The sequence below is a fragment of the Rhododendron vialii genome, chromosome 11a (assembly GCF_030253575.1).
Source record: "Rhododendron vialii isolate Sample 1 chromosome 11a, ASM3025357v1".
Taxonomy (NCBI): Eukaryota; Viridiplantae; Streptophyta; class Magnoliopsida; order Ericales; family Ericaceae; genus Rhododendron; species Rhododendron vialii.
In genome coordinates, this window is record NC_080567.1 from 2,660,842 (window position 1) to 2,681,545 (window position 20,704).

Sequence of the window (20,704 nt, forward strand, 5' to 3'; positions counted from 1 at the left end):
TGTTGACCACAGTATTGAATTTGTTGCCGTCGAGGTCGATGATCCTTGGCCGAAGCCTCAGATTGAATGGCTTTGATAACGCAGGGCCCAAAATGCTTCGGTTGAAACTCTTTGCTCCAGGCCATTTTTACACTTTCTCATTCGTGCTCAGTGGAACACCGCTTGCTGCCTTGAACGTGGTATGAGGCCCGGAGCCTTTTGAGCTTTTGCTTTACATGGCTTGTCATCCGGTAGTAGGGGATTTGATGTTTTTTATCTCGGGATCAACGTAAGTCATGTCTTTTGTGAGACCATGCGAAGTTGTCGATGAACTCTTCAAGTTTGTCTTGACCGGGTGCAATGCTCCTCTGGGGACAGCATTGAACCAATTTTGAACCATCCAGGGGTCTACTTCATCTTTCAAGTTTATTGAAACTACTTCTTCTTTTAATAGGCTAAGCACACTTTTTGTCTTCCCTTTCGGCGAGGGAACACATTTCCTTGGGGATGTTTCCATCGAAATCTATCCCTTCGTCGACAAGGTCGACACCGTTTATATAAAAGCCAGCGAAGTACTTAAAAGCAGGATAACGCATATCATAAAACCCTCGGGGTTGCCAAGTACATCAAAAGACGCAAACTAAAATGGAAGCTATGACATGGAGGGCCAAGAGGCACAAACTCCGACCCAGAGCTAGATCGAGACAAACTCAAAAGACTCCATGTCAAAATCAAACAAAACACTAATGCAAACTAGACGTGATTTTGAAAATGCAATTTTTTAAAAGCTACCCTCAGCTTCCACAATGAGAGGGGAAGGTCCTCGAGGGTGTCAGGTCCAAGCAACAACACTTCAGCTTCCTCAGCTTCTTCGACCAAACCCACTTGAGATAACTCCTTGAACAGCAACTCCAAGCTCTCATGAGTGAAAGACCTTAGCCAATCAGTCTTCTCCCTTGATTGATTAAGCTTCCTCTTGGATTTCTCCTTTGTAAGCTTCTCATCACTATCAGTCCAGGTGTCGGCAGTGATGACCTCAATTGCCCAACCTACAGCCATCATGTTAACCTCCATTTCTGATGGGATAGATACGATTGGTTTTGGTTGATTTTCTAGGATGATATAGTGGCTAGGGTCGAATATGGTGGAGGTGGGGTTGATTTGAGTAGAGGTAGGGTTGATTAGATAATGGATAGCTGACCAACTTGCGAGCCAGAGTTGGGTTGAGGGAAGGAGTTGGAGACAGCACTGGCTTTTTATGGGAGTGGGGCTGGAATGATGCCATTATCGATAAGATCCTAAACGACATGTCGGAGGCGGTAGCAGGCATTGGTGGAATGGCCAGGCATTTGATGGTAGGTGCAGAAGTGGTTGGGGTTGTGGCTGATAGGAAGAACCCTAGGCAGCAGAGTTGGGGTTAAAGGCCTAATGGAACCAGCATCGAAGAGCTTCTCATAAATTGAGGCCAGAGGGGTAGGGAAACATGAGAAAGTCCTTGGTTGGTTTCAGCAACTGGATTGAGGGTTCAAGGTGGAACATTTGCTTGCTTTGCAGCTGCACAACACTGTGCCATCAACTGGATGCACTCTTTTGCCTTGGAGGCTGATTTCATTGCCATGCATATCTTCCCTTTCGGGATTGGCTTTGGACAAGGAAACAGCATCCTCTTTCGGGTGGACTCTAACCTAATGGAATTCGGCCAGACTGTTGAACATGTCTTTCGTGCATAGCTTGATTCCAACCACAGGAGTGTGGCAGGCTTATGGAGGTTCTTTGATTAGCCCCAGATCCAGCTTTGATATGGCTGAGGTAAAAAAGTCAACCAACCCTTAGACCATAATCATTTGTTTGTCCATTTTCTGGTTAATTTCCTGTACAGCCCTCTTCAGCTAAGCCAGCTCTGATTGTGCTGTCATTTTGGATTGATGACCAAGGTGGGCAATATGGCGGTGAAATAGCCCCGACAGACGCTCCTAAGTAGGTTTGGCTCTTCCCTTCGGTGAAATGGCCAAGAGCTTTGGACAGCAAAGTAAATGAGAACTCAGTGAGGTTTCTGCAATAGCTTTTGAAAGAATTTGAAGGAATGTGTACACGTCATCATCGTCATTGTCCTCCTAGACTCTACAACTAAAGATGAGTCTGTCTCATGATGTTCGGACGCTGCCAAAATCCTCAGAATTCTTTTCGAAGGTGTATCCTTGTTTGAATCGACTAACACTAAGAGATGTCAAAATAGTCTAAGCCTTTGACTATTCCGTTCTTGAAGTTTCAATTTTGGAGTCAGATAACTTGGTGTAGATGACGTGATACCTTAACCGGGGTGGCGTCAGTGACTTTGCGCCTTAGCTGGGGTGGTGTAAGTGATTAGCACTTAACCTGAGTGGTGTAAGTATCATGACATTCTCTCCGTTGTTCCTTGTTTTCTGTTTGAAACCTTGATCGGGCGATAGACAAGGACTTAGAAAGTCTTGATTTCCTAAAGTCTTGTTGATCCAAGGACTTTCAAAATTGACAACGTGCACCATCGAGCTGCACAACTCTTCATCGGGCCATGGCAGCATCCTAATAAGCATAAGACAGACTCGACCAGAGACAACCTAGAAGCCGCCCTAAACATTCTCCTATGCAAAAAAAAATGTACATATAGTGCATGCAATAGCGAAAGCAGTAACACGTAGACAATAATGGGGGTTAGATGCAAATAATCTTACCCTGGGGGTACCTGTCTTAGTTTGGAGAGTTCTAGAGCTTTGTATATGCAAATGGCCGATTTTGGTTTGAGGGGGTTCCTCGGACTAAATCCATGATATACCTCTCGCTGCAACGCGTATTACAGAGCAACGGTCAAACGGTAGAATAATTTATCATTGTCTAAGGTTGTTGGGCATTCGAGGACCCCGGGCTGCAGTAAACTGTGCCAGTTATCTAAAACACCTCAACGAGGCTAGCTAACATCGATGCATATGAAGAATGCCAAATGATTGATTAATGAGAGAGAAGCTCAAAGTTTGCAAAATGCCTTTTAAAATGTGGCTCACTTTTACTAATTGATACTTGGAGAAAACTACTCAAGCGAACAATCGGAAAAGTCCCAGATTGGATTGGTCGGATACGGTGATCCTGTTAAGCCACCATTCCGTTCTTCAACAATGCAAAGCGTACTATTTTGACAGACTTTTGAACGATTGTTCTCAAGAGTATTAATTTCCAAGTATAGATTAATGCAATAAGTCCCCAGCAGAGTCGTCATTGTGGCTACACGCCCCTAAAATTTAGTATAAAATCGGGTGCACCCTTTTCGGAAAAGCGTGGCGAAACGCTCAATTCAGAGTCGCCACTTGGGTTTTTATGGTATGCCACCCAAGGAACTGAACTTGAAACGTTTGCTACGTTGTTTGATTTTGAAAAGGCGTAGACTAGTCCGTCATCACCTTTGATAATCGAGGTTCGGGAGTCAGGTTACGAGAGGGGAAAGGTTTTAAGGTACCCCTCTCACCCAATACGGAGATCGGTCTATACTCGGGCATTTGTAAAACATTTGTTATTCTCTCTCATTAATCATTTGCTAGTTAGGGCGAGGGAACAGTTTTAGGGGATTAAGACTGTAACATGTTGGCAGAATATGATAGATGGCATGCTCTCGCTAATTTAAAATAATTAGTATATGATGAAAACAGACTCCTGTGGGAATTTTAAACAAACTGGAAGGCACTGTTCTGGAGTGTGGGCAAGAGGAAACCAGCATGCACTGATCAAGTCACTGCATGCCAATTCAACCTATGTACGCCACTTCAAAACTTGCGTACGCTAGTAAACCTAAGCCCACAATTCTTATTTTCAATCCTCTAGACTCTGGAAATGAATAGTTCACACCCAGGACAAACCAAACAGTCTTATATACGGTTTAAATATAATTATAGACAATTTAAAAGGGCTATAGAGCCACAAAATGAACAAAAAAAACCCATAAACAGTGTGAGGATTAAAACAGAGGCCAAGGTTTAGTTACCATGCAAGGGCCAGCCACTCATCAAGGTACGACCTGCGTGCGTGGGTAAACCACTGTAGCACGCAGGTTTGAGCCCTCTGACCAGTGCTTGATTTTACATTTTCTAGGCTCTGAGACATGTTCAGAAAGACCCCAAGGATATTCCATTGCAGTAGATATGAGTATTAAAAAGGTAACCAGCAGTTTTAACATGGAAAAGCAGTAAATTGGTTATTAAGCATGCTCACAGTGATGAATAGACAAGAAATAAAGCATAAAACAAGGATTCTGACCCCACGTTAGATCTGCACGCTAGTGAAAATTGGGGGCACGCGGGTTCAGAACCTGCGCACGCGGGTTCATCCGAGACAGATCCCAATCCCTATGTAAGATTTGCGTGCACAACCATGGAGGGGCACGCGCGTACTAACAACCGGCGTGCGATGGTCCCCTGCTCACACGATTTTTGAAACCTTGCTAGCTTTAGGGCCAGAACTTGGTATTGATTACCAGCCTTGGCCCTGATAGCCCCCCTCAGGTATCAAAACAGGAAAATAGAAGGTGTTTATACATTTGGCTGAGTTTGAATGGATGATTGAGCTTTGATGTTTGAGGTTGAAAGAGGTGTGTGTGTGTTTTTGTAACTTGGGAACCTTTCTTTTTTTTTCTAACCCTTTGGAAGGAAGAGTGAGGGGGGGAATTTATAGGGCAATCACCTTCCATAAATGGAAAAGCCTCCATTAATGGAAAGCATTCCTGTCACGCCCTCAATTTTTAAACATAAATATAAAAGAATTTCCACAAATAAACCCTCACAATATTCCGTACGAAACCCAAAAGATTACCGTACTTCCATTCCCATAATTATGCTCCCAAGTCCATTAGATTTCCAAATATTACATCGTCGGCTCAACGGCCCCAAATTAACATAAGAATCAAGTCTCAAGAGAGTTAAGGGTTTACAAATATTCCTTAATCAAAAGAATTATAACTTAAGTTACAAATACATCTTTCAAAGAAATTTACAAAGAGGAATGAATAACTTCTTTGGTTAGCTTTCAAAATAATGTCCACATTCCAAGCACTCCAAGCATGCAAGCTATGGATCCGGGTTAGCACCTGAAAATGATGTAAGGTTTGAGCTACACTAGCCTAGTAGAAAAGTCTACGCAAACTCTATATGCAAATGAGCTATACGGAAGAACAAACGATGGAAATCAAATGACAACAAAGTAAAGCATAACCAACATGTTCAATATCCAACTATCACCAATCATTTTTCTCGTTATACCTATAAGTCAAATTCCTTCCATTCATGTCTCATCATCTTGTATCCTTTATGTGTCTGAACCGAAGCTCCTGCCGGGCCAATTATGGGATATCCCGATATCCTCTGCCAAATGCCCACCTTGTAGGTTAGGCCATGAGTGTTCAATACAAGCATTAGCTCCTGCCGGGCCAATTTTGGGATATCCTAATATCCACTGCTAGGCACCCACCCATCGATGGGCCCCGAGTGTTCGCGTGTCATTCACATGCTCATGTGTATCATTCGTATTTCAATGTGCAATAATGTACATTTCACATTTTTTTGACTCAGCGAATTCATTCAAGTCCATCGGATACCACTCTTGTGTGAAACAAATAATATTCTCCAAAACACTTGAAAGAATGCATAAACAAGCCCATTAGAGTCAATGAGAAGCTTCAAAAAGTGATTTGGAAGACGTGGGAAAAAACAGCTCCTAGACACTATGCCTATCGGTAGGTGAATGAGTCCTACCGGTAAAAGAAAAGAATTCTGCACTTGACCTACCAGTAGGTGAAAGTTCCTACCGGTAGAAATTGGAAACAGAAAGGCCAACATTTTGATCGTAACAATCTTGTACTTGGCTTACCCGTAGAAGAAAAGTGCCTACCGGCAGGTGAATGAGGATTTTGAGCTGCTAGAGTACGTTTGAGCTGGTTAGGAAATAATTTCTCACTTTTCCTACCGGTAGGTGAAAAGTTCCTACCGGTAGGAAGAGTGTCTTTCAGGCGATTTTGACAGGAATTTTAGATTTTGATCCAATCTCAATAACAACCTATACAAGCTTTGAAAGAGACATGGAAACACTTAAGTAACATATAAAGAGAGGTAGAATTTTCTACCTTGAGTATCCAAGCCAAAACTGAAGAGATTGAGCAAGCCCTAGCTTTTGAAATCCAAACCAAGCGAAAATACCCCATACCAAGCTCTATCCAATGCGATACGAGCCCAAATACGCAAGTAAAAGATGATGTTGAGGTTGATTATTGTGGGTTTTGAGTTTGGAGGTGAGTTTTTGGGTTTGGGAGTGAGTGAGATAGAGAGAGTCGAGAGAAGGGAGAGAGAGACCGAGAGATAGAGTGAAGAAGGAAATGGGAATAAATTTCCCTACCACACACAAGTACTATTGTAGGTAGACAAATTCAAGTAGTGCTTCGACTAGCACTAGTCTGCAACAGCTTCTCGTGCCACTTGATCGGAAACCTAATTCGTCGTCGGAGCCCCTGATCTGCAAAATAGACAAGATGTGAATGCACCTTTGCCTCTCGTGGCAAAGGCCCTCCGATGCCTTTGTTAGTATCTCGTACTAAAGAAACCCTAATTATCTGTAGGAAAATATCGAATATTGCAATGTATTGCGTACCTTTCACCTCTAGGTTTACCTCATATTTATAGATTTTCGTATGCTTGTTGCCCAAGCATTCCTGTTGCCATAGGATTCCCATCTCGTATAGGAAACCCAGGATATCAAGGATTCTCGTTTCCTTTATCAGTTTATTAGAAAAGAGTCCTCTTCGGATTCTTTTCCATAAAGAGCCGAACATCCCATACTCGTTGGGTATCTTTCTTAGATCCTATATTCTTGGGATCTCATCCCTTAACGGAATACCACTATTTCTGGACCCTTCCAGAGTGTTCCCTTTACTCCAACATCTGATTGGATTTCTTTCTTTGTTCGGCTGTCTCATCGTCGAACAGACTGCCTGGACCAGTTACTTCACATGTAACTGGTCCTTTATCAATTATTTGGACCATTGCCTTTCTAAGGAGCTCTCCTTCCGTTCGACCTTCTCATTGTCGAACAAGCTACTTTGGACTAGTGACTTCTCATGTTAACCGGACCTTGAGCCCATAGAACCTTCCTGGACCAATGACTTCTCATGACACTGGTCCATATTGCCGAACATTGTCTAGCACGATGACTGTCCTGTCTATATTCAAACTATGGTCCCACGTACTATTTGTTCGGATATCAATTGCATTGCTTTCAATCCGTCATCCCTCGTATCACGTGCTTGGTTCTTACTTCATCTGTTCGGCTGTATCATAACCGAACAGTCTGCTTGGACCAGCTACTTCACATGTAACTTGGTCCAATGTAATTGGAATGTCTCTATCTGCCGAACAGTCAGTTTATACCCATGACTTCTCATGTCATTGGTCCATATCGCTGTTCAATGCACTGACCGGGGATCAGTCATGTTCAATTTCTCACGTGTTCTTATACACCACGTGTTCGGCAACTAGATGTACCTGTTCGGGAATACCTCCCTACAACTATATTGCACTAACACCCCTATTTTCCAAACTCTTGCACATTTAACCTCCACATTCACATTCACGACATTTTCCACCATTTTTCCTCTACTACAAACATTAAAATTAAATAAAGGAATTTACATGTCTTTATATTCTACCCTCCTTAAAGGAATTTCGTTCTCGAAATTTAAATAACCATGCTCAACTAGGTTATGCATCACATAGATATGCAAAAGCCATAATCATCAATATTTTGCAACATGCTAAATATTAAACACTTCAATCTCGAGTACTAACATTGGTATTTATGCCGGAAACAAGTGCGGATACTTCTCTCTAATCTCATCTTTCATTCCCAAGTCGACTCCTGCTACGCTGACTTCTCCATAAGACTCGCACCAATGGTATCACCTTACCCCTCAGCACTTGATCGCGCGAATCTAGGATACATATCGGTTCTTCCCCATAAGATGCATCGGCCTTTAACTCGAGTTTGGACCACTCTAACACATGCGATGAATTCGCTTCGTATTTCATTAACATAGACATGTGAAACAAGTCATGTATACCAGATAACCTTGGTGGCAAAGCCAAACGATACACAACCTCCTCAATTTTCTCAATGATGTCGAACGGCCCGATATAACGCGGCGATAGCTTTCCCTTTTTCCAGAAACGAGACAAACCTCTACGCGGCGATACTTTAAGGAATACATGATCCCCTTCTTCAAACGACAACGGGCGACGACGATGATCGGCATAATTCTTTTGCCTACTTTGTGCGGTCAACAATCTTTGGCGTATCACCTTAACTTGTTCGGTTGTTCTCTCTTGAGCTTCCTTAAGGCATTGGCGTATTGCTTTCATACTCTCGAAGGTTTCCTTAATCATCTCCGGTCCTACAAGTGTAGCCTCTTCCAGTTCAGTCCAACACAGGCGATCGACACAGTCTTCCACACAAAGCCTCATACGGTGCCATTTCGATACTAAATTGATAGCTATTGTTGTACGCGAACTCGACTAACGGCAAGTGGTCTTCGCAACTACCCAGGAAGTCCATCACACAAGCCCAAAGCATATCCTCCAAAATTTGAATTGTTCTCTCGGATTGCCCATCAGTTTGAGGATGATACGTGGTACTAAACAAAAGATTTGTGCCCAAAGCGGCTTGCAAACTCTGCCAAAAATGCGCGGTAAACCTTGGATCACGATCGGACACAATGGATACAGGAATCCCATGAAAGCAAATAATCTCCCGAATATACAAACAGCTAAGCGCATCCACGGAATCGATGACCTGAATAGGCAAGAAATGTGCGGTCTTAGTCAAACGATCCATGATTACCCAAATAGCATCATGCTCCCTCGGCGATCTCGGTAAACCCATAACAAAATCCATGGTCACATTTTCCCACTTCCACTCGGCCACTAGTAATGGTTGTAGCTCCCCCGCGGGTCGTTGATGTTCCGCTTTCACTTATTGGCACGTGAGACGCTTGGACACGAAAATCACAACGTCCCTCTTCATTCCGAACTACCAAAATTTCCTGTGCAAGTCGTGATACATTTGTTGTTCTTCCTAGGTGAACGGTTAACGGAGAATGGTGGAACTCTTGCAAAATTTCATCCCGACACGAAACGGGTACGAATAACTTTCCTTGATAGCATAAGCTTCGATCGGCATGTATAATCCACCCTTCTTGAGCATTTCCACTAAGGAATCTAGTACGAAGTTCCTCCGCTTCTACATCATGTTGTTGAGCCTCAATTACTCGAGTCGATAAAGTCGATTGCACCATCAAGTTGCATAGTGTGACTTCTTCCCTAACTTCCTCAAAGTGCATGGCATAGAAGCCCAAATCGTTTATTGCTTTCCACTTGTAAATCGCTAAGCTAGTAAGCTGTGTCGGTTTCCTACTCAATGCATCCGCCACAACGTTCGCTTTCCCGGATGATATTGTAATTCGAAGTCGTAATTCTCCAAGTGCTCCATCTAACAACGTTGACGCAGGTTAAGTTCTTTTTGAGAAAATAGATATTTTCAAGCTTTTATGATCAGAAAAGACCTCAAACTTTTTACCGTACAAATAATGGCGCCAACCTTTCAAAGCAAATAGGATGGCCCAAGTAATAGGTCGTGTGTAGGGTAATTCCGCTTGTGAGTTTTCACCTGTCGTGACCCATACGCTACTACTCGCCTTGCTTTCATCAACACGCATCCCAACCCTTCCTTAGACGCATCACAATATACGGAGTAGCCAACTCCACGTTCGGGCACAATCAAAACAGGTGCGGTAGTTAATCACTTCTTTAACTCCTCAAAAGCTACCTCACATGAGTCACTCCAAACAAAATGAGTCCCCTTATGCGTTAATCTGGTCACCAACGCTGCCAGGCGAGAGAAATCGAGACCGAAATGGCGGTAGTACCCGGTCAACCCCAAAAAGCTTCAAATCTCAAACACGTTCTTTGGTCATTGCCAGTTCATAATGGACTCTATCTTTCCTGGATCAACAGACTTACTAAATCAAGATGTCATCCACAAAGATGACGACAAAGCGATCAAGATAAGCACGAAAAATACGATAACGAAAACTCACACTTACTAAGTTTAGCATATAGTTGATGCTCTCTCAAGAGTTCAAGAACAATGGTGAGATGAGATTGGTGTTTCTACTTCGTAGGTGAATAAATCAAGATGTCATCCACAAAGATGACGACAAAGCGATCAAGATAAACATAAAAAATATGATTCATCAAGTCCATGAATGTAGTTGGAGCATTCGTCAATCCAAAAGGCATAACAACAAACTCATAGTGGCCATAACGAGTACGAAAGCAGCTTTAGGAATATCTTCCCTTCTAACTGTCAACTGATGATAACCGGACCTCAAATCAATTTTAGAAAAATAAGTCGCACCTCGAAGTTGATCAAACAAATCATCGATTCTAGGCATAGGATACTTATTCTTAATGGTGACTCGGTTTAGCTTATGATAGTCGATACACAAATGGAGTGAACCATCTTTCTTTTGCGCAAAAAGAGCCGGTGCTCCCCATGGAGACATACTCGAACGGATGAATCCTAAGTTCTCCAATTCTTGCAATTGAGTCTTTAGCTCTCTCAATTCGGCGGGAGCGAAACGATATGGGGGTAGGGAAATAGGAGTGATACCGGGAAGTAAATCGATAGAGAATTCAATCTCTCGCTCGGGAGCTAAACCAGGTAACTCTTCCAGGAACACATCTGAAAAATCGCAAACCACTAAGGGTAACTCCCCACGCACAGAGGCATCCTCATCTAACGTCAAACTCACCAACAATGAGTAAACTGACTCTAGCTCATGAGGCCCACACAAATACGGTTCCAACGGTTCCTGACGCTCCCCAAAGAATTCGAAACAAGGACCCTCTAGAGGACAAATATGAACTTGACACTTGAAACAATCGATCGTAGCATGAAACATGGATAGCCAATCCATTCCCAAGATAAGATCAAACCCCGACATTCCCAAAATAATGAAGTCGAACACGAAGCGACAATCACGAATAACCAACTCACAATCTTGACAAATACGGTCAAAAGGCATTCTACCCCCTAGAGGTGTTTCGACAAACAGAGGAGGACTAATAGTCTCCATTTCTAATTCCAAGGCACACACAAATGATGCAACAATGAAAGAATGCGATGCTCCAGAATCAAAGAGTACTTTAGCAAGGGAGTTGAACAAAAGAAATGTACCCCTAACAACAGAAGTCTCCGGAGCCTGAGTAGAGATAGGTGGAATAGCATAAGTGATTTGTAAACTCGTCTCTAGGTACCCTGACCCTGCACAAAACCTCCCATCTGACATAAAACCTCCCCTCTGACCAGAACCCTTAGCAGGCGCGGAAGATCTCGCTCCTATATCAACCCCGAAACTCTGAACCGACGTAGTCTGGTGGAAGTGAGGCTGCTGCTACCTCTGAGTACTCCTGAACTGCTAGCCAACACTATGCCCCGTTCCCAGCTGTTGCACGGAACCCAACTCACTATGCATTCCGACCCCTGAGGACAATTCCTAGCGAGATGATCGGTCTTCCCACGAACATAGCAAGCTTTCGAGAGGTGTGGACACTGAGCATGAACGTGTCCAGATTGGTTGCACTTGTAGCACACGGGTGAAGGTCTAGACAGAGCACCCCGAGTCCCCAAAGAAGAAGAAGGCGGCCTAAAGTTCGACGAACTACCCTGCGGTGTGTGAGATGGTTCCCTTGGCCTTTTCCTCCCCTGACTCCCAAAGCTCCCTGTGGGCTCCCCGACCGGTGCGCGCGCTAGAGAAAGTCGCCACCCGGATTTTGGAGATGGATGATCCGAGAAACCGATGATTCATTTTGAAAAAGGCTTTTGGTCTAGGAAAAAAAGTCAAGACTTTGGGTCCGGGAGCCACGTTATGAATGGGGAAGGTTTTGTCAAAAAGCATCCCATTCGCCAAGTGAAACCGGTCTCTACTAAACATTTTCAAAAGGGAAAGTTTTCATGAATCTTTTGGAAAATAGAGCTCTTTAATAAGCAAGTAAGAGGGGAAAGGACATGGGAAAATATATCACATTGGCATGCACGTGGTGCCATCTGTACAGGAGTGATAAGAGCATGATATCATGGAATGAAAATAACTAAACAACAAACTGTTCAGATCAGAACCATTATCACACGACTTATCTCAAAACCACGCACGGTTTTGTGATATGCTGTGCGGTCTACCTATTCTGTTGTCTGACAGTTATCAGTGCTCAAAGCAACGCCAGGTGTTCCAGATACCCCATGCGTGACTCCTTTAGAGACATCAGAGAATATCCAGCCACTAACCAGTTTTAGAACAATACCGTTTTTCCTTAAGCCATGGACGTAAAACAACTTTTAGTATGTTTGATCGCTTAAAATAGTCAAGAAAACCTTGTTTATAAAACGGGCCATGGCTTGTAGATGTGATCTTATTCTGAAAACACCAATGACTGGTTTCCTCAAAAACATAAAAAGGCCTTCTAGAAGATGGTTTTGATTCAAACAGATTGAACAAGAAAATAGTTGCTGATGAAAGGCCGTGCGTCTGAACACACTATGCCGCGCGACGCATTGAAATGCCGCACGGCGTGGTGCCTTCAGGTCAGTGGTTGTTTTGTTTTCTAAAAAGTGATTTTTAAGTCAAAACTTAACCAAAGGAGGGTTAAATCTGACAGCAGAAGAAGCTCCCTTAGGGTCAAGACGAAGCCTAATCTAAGGAAACTTGGTTTTTACCTTTGATCTTGAGGTTGGATGAGGACGGATGATGGTGGAAGAGCATTGGTGAGGTTGGTTGAAAGAAAAGAGGTGTGGATGTGTGTAATAGATGGGTATATTGGGTAGTTGGGATCTTTAAGTGAGTAAAAGGGCTCACTTTTAACGGTGAAGAGAAAAATAGGGGACTTTGAGAAAGTAGAAGCCCAGAGAATGTTTTTAGAGCAAACTTTCTCAAGACTTGGAAGGGAGGAGTGGGTGTGAAAGCATGATGAGAGAGAAAGAGAGTTCAAGGCCCTTTCTCTTGAGTGGAGGGGTGTATGTATAGGCAAGAGCCAAGGATTTTGAATTCAAATGGTGGAGGTATTTTCTGGGCTGGCCAGAAGTGCCTTTTCAGCTTAGCCAACTTGTAGTTGTGGCTCAAGTGGGCGTGGCCGACAGCTAGCTGAGCCAGTCAGAACTTTACCTGAAATGCCATGCGGTTAACCTCATGACCTCGTGCGGCATAATGAATTCTATTATGTCGTGCAGTGTAGAAGTGTTTCGTGCAGTATTATAGGTCCAGTCCAGGGCTTTTGGGCTTTTAGTTTGGGCTGAAGGGGTCTTTTATCCAAGCTCTCGAAGGTATTGTTTCCTTTATTTCATCATCGAGACGTTTCAAAGACCCTTTGAGATCTGGATTGGGGTGTCTACAGTAGTCTCTCTTTAACGTAACTCGGATACCATTGATTGGTGCGAGTGACGCTTAAAGAATAGGCATCCCAATCCGTTGCTCTACGATCTTTAAATGGAGACAAAAATGAATGAAAACTAAAATGCAAGCAAATGACAATGGTGGTCGTGCTCGTGAAGCTGCCTACGTACCCTGTGTGCAGGGATCAGGCCAACGTAGTTCAATCGGGACAATGCAAGTAAAACGAGTCCCAGGGGACGAAATTGTGAAATCATGCTATAAACTTGAGAAGATTGAGTGCTTGTGGTGCTGAGTGTTGTGAAATAACTGTGTGTGTGCGAGATGAGCCTTCGGGGGGCGAAAATTTGAGATGAGCCTTCGGGAGGCAGATTGAGGCGAGACGAGCCCTCGGGGGGGAAAATTCAAGATGAGCCTTTGGGAGGCAAATTAAGACGAGACGAGCCCTCGGGGGGCAAAATTCGAGACAAGCCTTCGGGAGGCAAATTGAGATGAGATGAGCCTTCGGAGGACAAAATTCGAGACGATAATTCGAGACGAGCCCTCGGGGGGGCAAAATTGAGACGAGACGAGACGAGCCCTCGGGGGGCAAAATTCAAGACAAGCCCTCGGAGGGCGAAAATTTGAGACGAGCCCTCGAAGGGCAAAAATTTGAGACGAGACGAGCCCTCGGAGGGCAAATATAGCGAAAGAACGCGAATATGGCGAGTCCTCGTGGGACGAAAAATTTTGCGAGCCACGAAGGATAAAAATTAAAGAATCCTTTAAACAAAGCACGACATACTAATGGATTTTTTTGCAACAAAACGGCCGGAATATTTGAGTCCCAAGGAGATTTTGGTGGCTGGGTTGAACAATTTTCGATAAAAAGGATTTAATCATGCAACTCTTCAATTTTCGAGAACAGTCGGCTAGTTTAAGGGTGCCCATTAATACAGGCGTGCCCTTTCGATAATCGGAGCCTCCTTAAAAGCATGGTGGTGCCTCATTCCATGCACCACCAAGAAAAATCTCTCAAATCTCTCTACATTCCTTCTATATTTCTCAAAACAAGTCTTTCTCGAGGCCCAAGCATGGCGAACGGTGACTTGGCGGCACGAGTGGTTTCCCTTGAGGCCAAGATGGCCTTTTACCGAGAAGAGATTGAACAACTCAACCAACAAATTGCAAGGCGTATCACTACCATCCGAACCCTTCACCGGGCGGTGTCAAATCTCTAGGATTTTGCTTTCGACCAACTGGATGACAAGCATGACCCGGAGTTCACACTGGGACATGAGTCGGAGGAGACCGCGGAAGACTCGGAGGGGAATTCGAATGGGTCTGATGACCGTTCAAATGGTGGGAACGAAGCCTCCGGCGAGGGGAGCGATTGAGGATGAAGACCGAAGAAAGGGGGTAGTAGGATTTCCTTTGGGTTTTTTTTTTCCTTCTTCTTCTTCCCCCTTTTTTTTTTTTTTTTTTGAATAATTGTAATGAAAATCCCAGGGGTTCACCCCAGTTTATGGAATGAAAAGCCTCCTTCTTGTCATCATCTAAGTCCACTTTCTGTTTTTCGAGCAAACTCTAGTGAATCCAAATGATCATAGCCTCAAACATCGAGAAACTGTTTAGAATTTGAACTATCAAAATAGGATAAAATGCCGTGCGTAGCTCTCGGAAACACGCACGTTAGGCTGAAACAACATACCTTGTATGCATGATCATTACGCCGCGCGGTTTGTTCGAAATGCCGTGCGGCACTATAGGCCAAGAACCCAGTCCAAATGTAATTCCGGACGAGCCGGTTCGAGAAAGGGGTATATACGATCGAGGCGTATTCGATACACCTCACTCCGTTCGAATTCTCTCTCTCTCGCGCCTTCTCTCTCTCTTCGCTCTATCTCTCTACTTTCAGCTCTCTCTCTCTCTCTCTCTCACATTGGGTTATGGATGGCATTGAGATGCCCGATGGTGATCAATCACCACGGGTCGAGGTTACACCACTCTCGGTCCCTCCAGAGAGCGATGCGGCGATCGGGGACGTTCCGGAGTCCATGGGGGACTCGGCTACGGTGGCTGCCATGGCCGAGGAGGCCACGACTATGGCGGCTGCCACGGTGGGCGACGGTGGCGGTAGCGGTAGCGGTAGCGGAGAGGATAGGGTGTTGGCCGCCTATGGCCAGAGCACAGAGAGTTCAGGTACAATGGCACCGCGGGGTGAGGACGAGGCAACCGGCTGATCGGAGGTCGCAGTTAATTTAGAGGAGGGGGTCGCAGAGGCCCACGGTGGCGGTGGTTCGGAGAGGGCAGCTGAGGAAACAGAGGCTTCCCCTGAAAGGGAGCCTCTGACCGACTTGGGGAAAGGCCTCATTGTCGAGGACGAATCGGTGGAGGAGGAGGAGACACCGGCAATGTTTGTAGGTAATGGCACGGGTGCGGGGTTGTAGTGGCCCATAGGTGTAGGGGACTACCTAGAGACGGCGTCCCTTGAGGACTTAGTTGAGACCCTACGAGGGGTGCCTGGACTGGCGGAGGCCTTGCTCAAGTCCTGTGAGAGGGAGCTCCGGGCCGAGCTCGAGACTGGAGTGGCCGAGGGGCCACAGGTAGAGGAGAAGGAGGTTTTGGTCCCACGGAGGACCATGGTGGACGAGGCGACCGCAGTTTTGGGGGAGGACCGTCCTTTTACCGAGGAGTCCTACGGGCCACTTCGGCACGTTGTGGTGCCTTCGCTGCTGGACGCCTACAAGCCGGAGAGGACTACCTACGAGGAGGCTTTGGTTCTGAGGGACCCTGGGCAACACCTGTCCTTGCGATGAGACGAGATATGCTTTGATATTCGTATTTCAATACAATGTACTATGCTTTTCAATTCCATGCTTTTGAATACCATGCTTACCCTGAGTATCATGCCTGTTTATTAAATACTATCGATTTGTTGTAACAGGCGATCACAATCTCGTGCTACGGGGGTGCGGCCAATGTGCCGAAGTTTTGGGAGAGGCTCCCGGAGGCCTCGAGGGAGATGGTGAGGGTAGCGGGCTTTGGGGAGTTCGTGGGCATGTTGACGAGGGCGAGTAATGTTCGCCAGGTGGTGAGGGCACTCACCGAGAGGTGGTGGGACACGACGAAGTCGTTCCACTTCTCTTTCGGCGAGATGACAGTGATGCCGTTGGACTTTGCGGCGATTACCGGGCTGAGGGTCGGAGGTAACCCTATCCCCTACGACGCTATGGCGGGGAGGGACCCTGAGTTCTAGAGGCGTCTCCTGAGGCGTAGGCTGAGGGCAGAGAAGGGGGACGCGCCATATGCCCAGCTTTTGGAGTTTTGGACGGAGCCTCCGGTGGACAGGGTTCAAGAGGAGCAGATGGCGAGGTGCTTCCTATTGTATGTGCTTGGTGCATCCCTGTTTCCTAACAGATGCAACCAGGTACATTTGTCGTTTCTGCCGGCCCTGAAGGATATCGGGGAGATCGCTCGCTTTGACTGGGGCGGCGCAGCTTTGGGGGTGTGCTACGCCTTCATGGGGTCTCTTTCACGAGGAGCGGGGAAGAGCCTTGGTGACTATTGGCGAGTCTGGGAGGTATGCTTCGAAATTCCTGCTTTTAATGCTTAGTTAGCTTTCCATTCATTCATTGTATGCCTTATGCTAACTCTTGATGTTTCGAACTTTGAAGCTTTGGACGAGGTACTGGACATGTACCCTCCCATGACATCGTGCCCTGACAACATGATACTTCCTCAGGCGCTTTGTTGGTCAAAGGAGTATCAAGGAGTGAAGAAGGGAAAGGGTGACATGAACACCTATTGGTTGTACTTGGATGAGCTGCGTCCGGACCGGGTATCTATGCTTCTTTGGCTTCTCAATTCACGTTACCCCATGTATTTCCATTGGATTGATTTCCTAATGCATACTTCAAGTTGCAGGTACACTGGCGTATCTAGGATCATTTTGAGGTTTCATATGTGGCCCAGAGCAGGGTGCTCCTTGAGTCCCCTTACGGCTGGGAGTGGTACCTGGGTGACCAGGTATCACGTCAGTCGTTAAGGCTGGACGATTTTCGAGTCCTTGGGCCACTTCCTCCTTTTGTTCAGAGGACGAGCGAGTACACACTGAAGGAGGTGGAGCGGTTTACACAGCCAGACCCTCAGCTCGAGCCATTGTTCCAGGCCGGTGCTGACTACGCGGAGTACCAGGCTCAATACCTGATGCAGGGCTTCAGGATCCGTGCTGCCTGGGAGGCGTATCGGCAGGCGCAAAGTGCTGGAGGTGGTAGGAGAGGCAGGAGAGGAAGAAGGGGAAATGGAGGTAGAGGAGGCGAGAGCTCCCGTGGTGGTGATGCAGGTCAGAGCAGGGTCAAGTTGTCTGTGCTTTCTTGGACCGAGGACGTGGTGACCGCTCAGGGAGTCCCTGGCCTTGTGGAGGTGCCACGTCCTACAGTCGAGCCTCCAGAGTTCGTTGCTTAGGTATATCCTACTTTTGTTTCCTTCGTATGTCTTATCATTGTCACTGCACGTTCTGATTCTTTCCTTTCAATGCACAGGTGACTCCGGAGTATGCTAGGGAGATGGCGGCGGCCATGATGGGCCTGGACCAGCTGGTGCGGCAGTATGCCATGGGCCACTCCCCGCCGGTACTGACTCGCGCTGGAGGGACGATGGTAAACCCTTAACTCTTAGTCGCTCTCTATTACCTTTATTCATGATTATGATGCGAATGCTTTATGAATGCTATTGCAGGCTAGAAGAGGAGTTGCTTGGGGGTTACGCAGGAAGTCTGTTCACATGCCTATGCAACAGGCTTCCTCTACTGGCTCTCTAGAGGAGCGTCCGTCGAAGAGACAGCGACACTCTGGCGGCACCGAGGAGGAGCCTATTGCCATTTCAGACGACACTAAGGAGCCTACAGAAATTGATCTGGAGGACACCTTTGGCAGTACCGTGCCCAGAGTGACTCGCACTCAGGAGGTTGTCAGCTCCGAGGCGGAGGAGGAGGTTTCTGAGGAGGATGAGGAGGAGGACGAGGGCAGAGATGAGGATGAGGACTGAGTTTCCTCTTTTGCTTTTGTCTTTTGATGGAGCCTGCGTGCTTCCTGTGGTGGCCTCGGTTACCTCCTCGATAACCTGGTCGGGCGTCCCGAGCCAGAGCCCTGTAGGAGTCTGGTCAGCATATTGGTTGGAACCGTAGGTTCCAACATGCTCCTCGATTCATCTTTCGGTAGAAAGACTAATATCTCAGATTGCTATCAACACAGATTCCTACTTCGGTGTATCCGAAGCCCTCTGAGAGGGGCAGTTACCCCAGATGGGTCCCAAAGAGGATCGTGCAGCAAGCATAATCATTGGATCAGATCTGGCCATGTGCTCCTTAACCGTTTTATTCCTTTCATCATATATGACGTCACCCGAGACGATTACCCGAGCGTATTTCCACGCGCTAGCTTGGAGGCCAAGAAAACCTAGGTCTATAAATACCAAGGGATACTCATCTTTGAGAGGTATGCCATTCTTCCCTAAACCCTAGATCTACACTTTCCCTTGAGATCTAACTTCATCGTCGGAGGGTCACTGGGCTTTCCCAGCCCTAGTGACTTGTTACAAGTCAAGTGGAGGAAGCTCGGATCAACGGAGGGAGAATCTTAGCTCAGGTCAAGGTCCCGTCAAATCGAACCCCTACACTTCCTTTTGTAGGGTGCCTGTTTACCCTTGGTAGATAGGATTTTGTGCATCAGGCTTGTAAGCCTCATTTTACTATATACTTCGACTCATGGATGCTTAGAAATTTATGTATAGAAAAGGCTCTTTCAATGTCCTTATCATTCAATCTCTTTTATTGCTGCTGTTTAACAAGAATAGAATGATTAAGACACTTACCAAAATGTACAATTAGCCATAGACCATAAAAATTGAGTCCAATATGTGGTTTGTAATGGTTGACATAGAAGTAGAAATCAAAGAAGCAATTAAACGAACTTGGAAAAAAAATTGATGTTTTACCCAAGAATTCACATAAAAGCCCTCGCCACAAGCTTGAATGCGATTATGACAGACTCTGGAACTCGGACTGTAACCTGAAAGGGTTCATGCAATCTCTTGGAAGGAAATGGCAAGGATGGAAATGTGAAGCAAAAAAACAAGGATACATGCCATATAATAATTATGCAGACATAATAGCTCATAGGCCTAGTAGAGTTACGGAGGAGCAGTGGCGGTGTCTGGTCTATTATTGGAATGATAGAAATGTACAGGTATGCGAAACAGATTAATATAAGAGTTGTGATATTATAATTTCCGTATTGTTGTCAAAGATAAGAAAAAATTAAAATTATTGATTTTGATAGGAGAAGAGTACAAACAACAAGGATTACAGGTCCCAGCAAAAATTACTACACACAAGCGGGCGGACACCGTAGCTGAAACATGGCTGAAGGAAGCCACGGTGATCCTGGACACCTTGGAGATTACTCGAAATGGAGATCGTGTAGCCTTAGCCACATACCAGCAAAAAGGAGAAGCCCGTTATTGGTGGGATCTGATGGAGGCAACCCATACCATAGCCACCATGACCTTCGACGAGTTCGAGACCCTGTTTCTTGACAAGTACTTCCCCACCCCTCTTCGTTTGGTCAAGGAACAAGAGTTTCTAAATCTGAAACAAGGAATGATGACCGTTACCCAATACGCGGCCAAGTTCAAGGAACTATCCCGCTACGCCCTAGCCGCCATAGCAACGGAGGACAAGAAGGCGAGAAGGTTTGAATGGGGGCTGACAACTGCTAGAAGGGCTATGGTGTCTCAAGCCTTTCCCACTTTGCCGATGCCGTGAAGTGTGCTCTTTGACTAGAGAGTGAGGAAAACGACTTCAAAGCCCGATGGAGGAAGGCGACAGGCAACACTGGCGGACCTATCCGAACTCAACCTTCCAACAACAACCGTGGACCCTACCCTACCAAACCCTTCACCCCGTCGCAAAACAACCAACCTTGGAAGATAGCCGCACCAGGACGTGGCGAACTGCAGAGGGGCAGCAGAAACATAGCAACAGTTCAGTGTTTCAACTGTCAGGCTATGGGCCACTACAAACGTGAATGCCCCCAACCCCCGAGGGAGAGAACTGGAAGCTTTGGAGGCCAGAAAGCTCAACAGCCGAGACAAGTCGGATTTGGGAAGCAAAATCCCGGAGGCCCATCACAGCAGCTGAATGGGCAGAACGAGGGGAAGTAGCCCGTGGGAACCCAGCAA

The 20,704-nt window shown here is 45.9% G+C and overlaps 1 long non-coding RNA gene across 1 annotated transcript; it reads left to right on the plus strand.

Annotated features, from left to right (window-relative positions):
* The first annotated feature begins 19,546 nt into the window (after positions 1-19,546).
* Positions 19,547-19,837, plus strand: LOC131308127 (uncharacterized). Its single transcript, XR_009194322.1, has 2 exons — positions 19,547-19,710; positions 19,804-19,837. It is a non-coding gene; the product is annotated as an uncharacterized LOC131308127 (long non-coding RNA).
* The last annotated feature ends 867 nt before the right edge of the window (positions 19,838-20,704 follow it).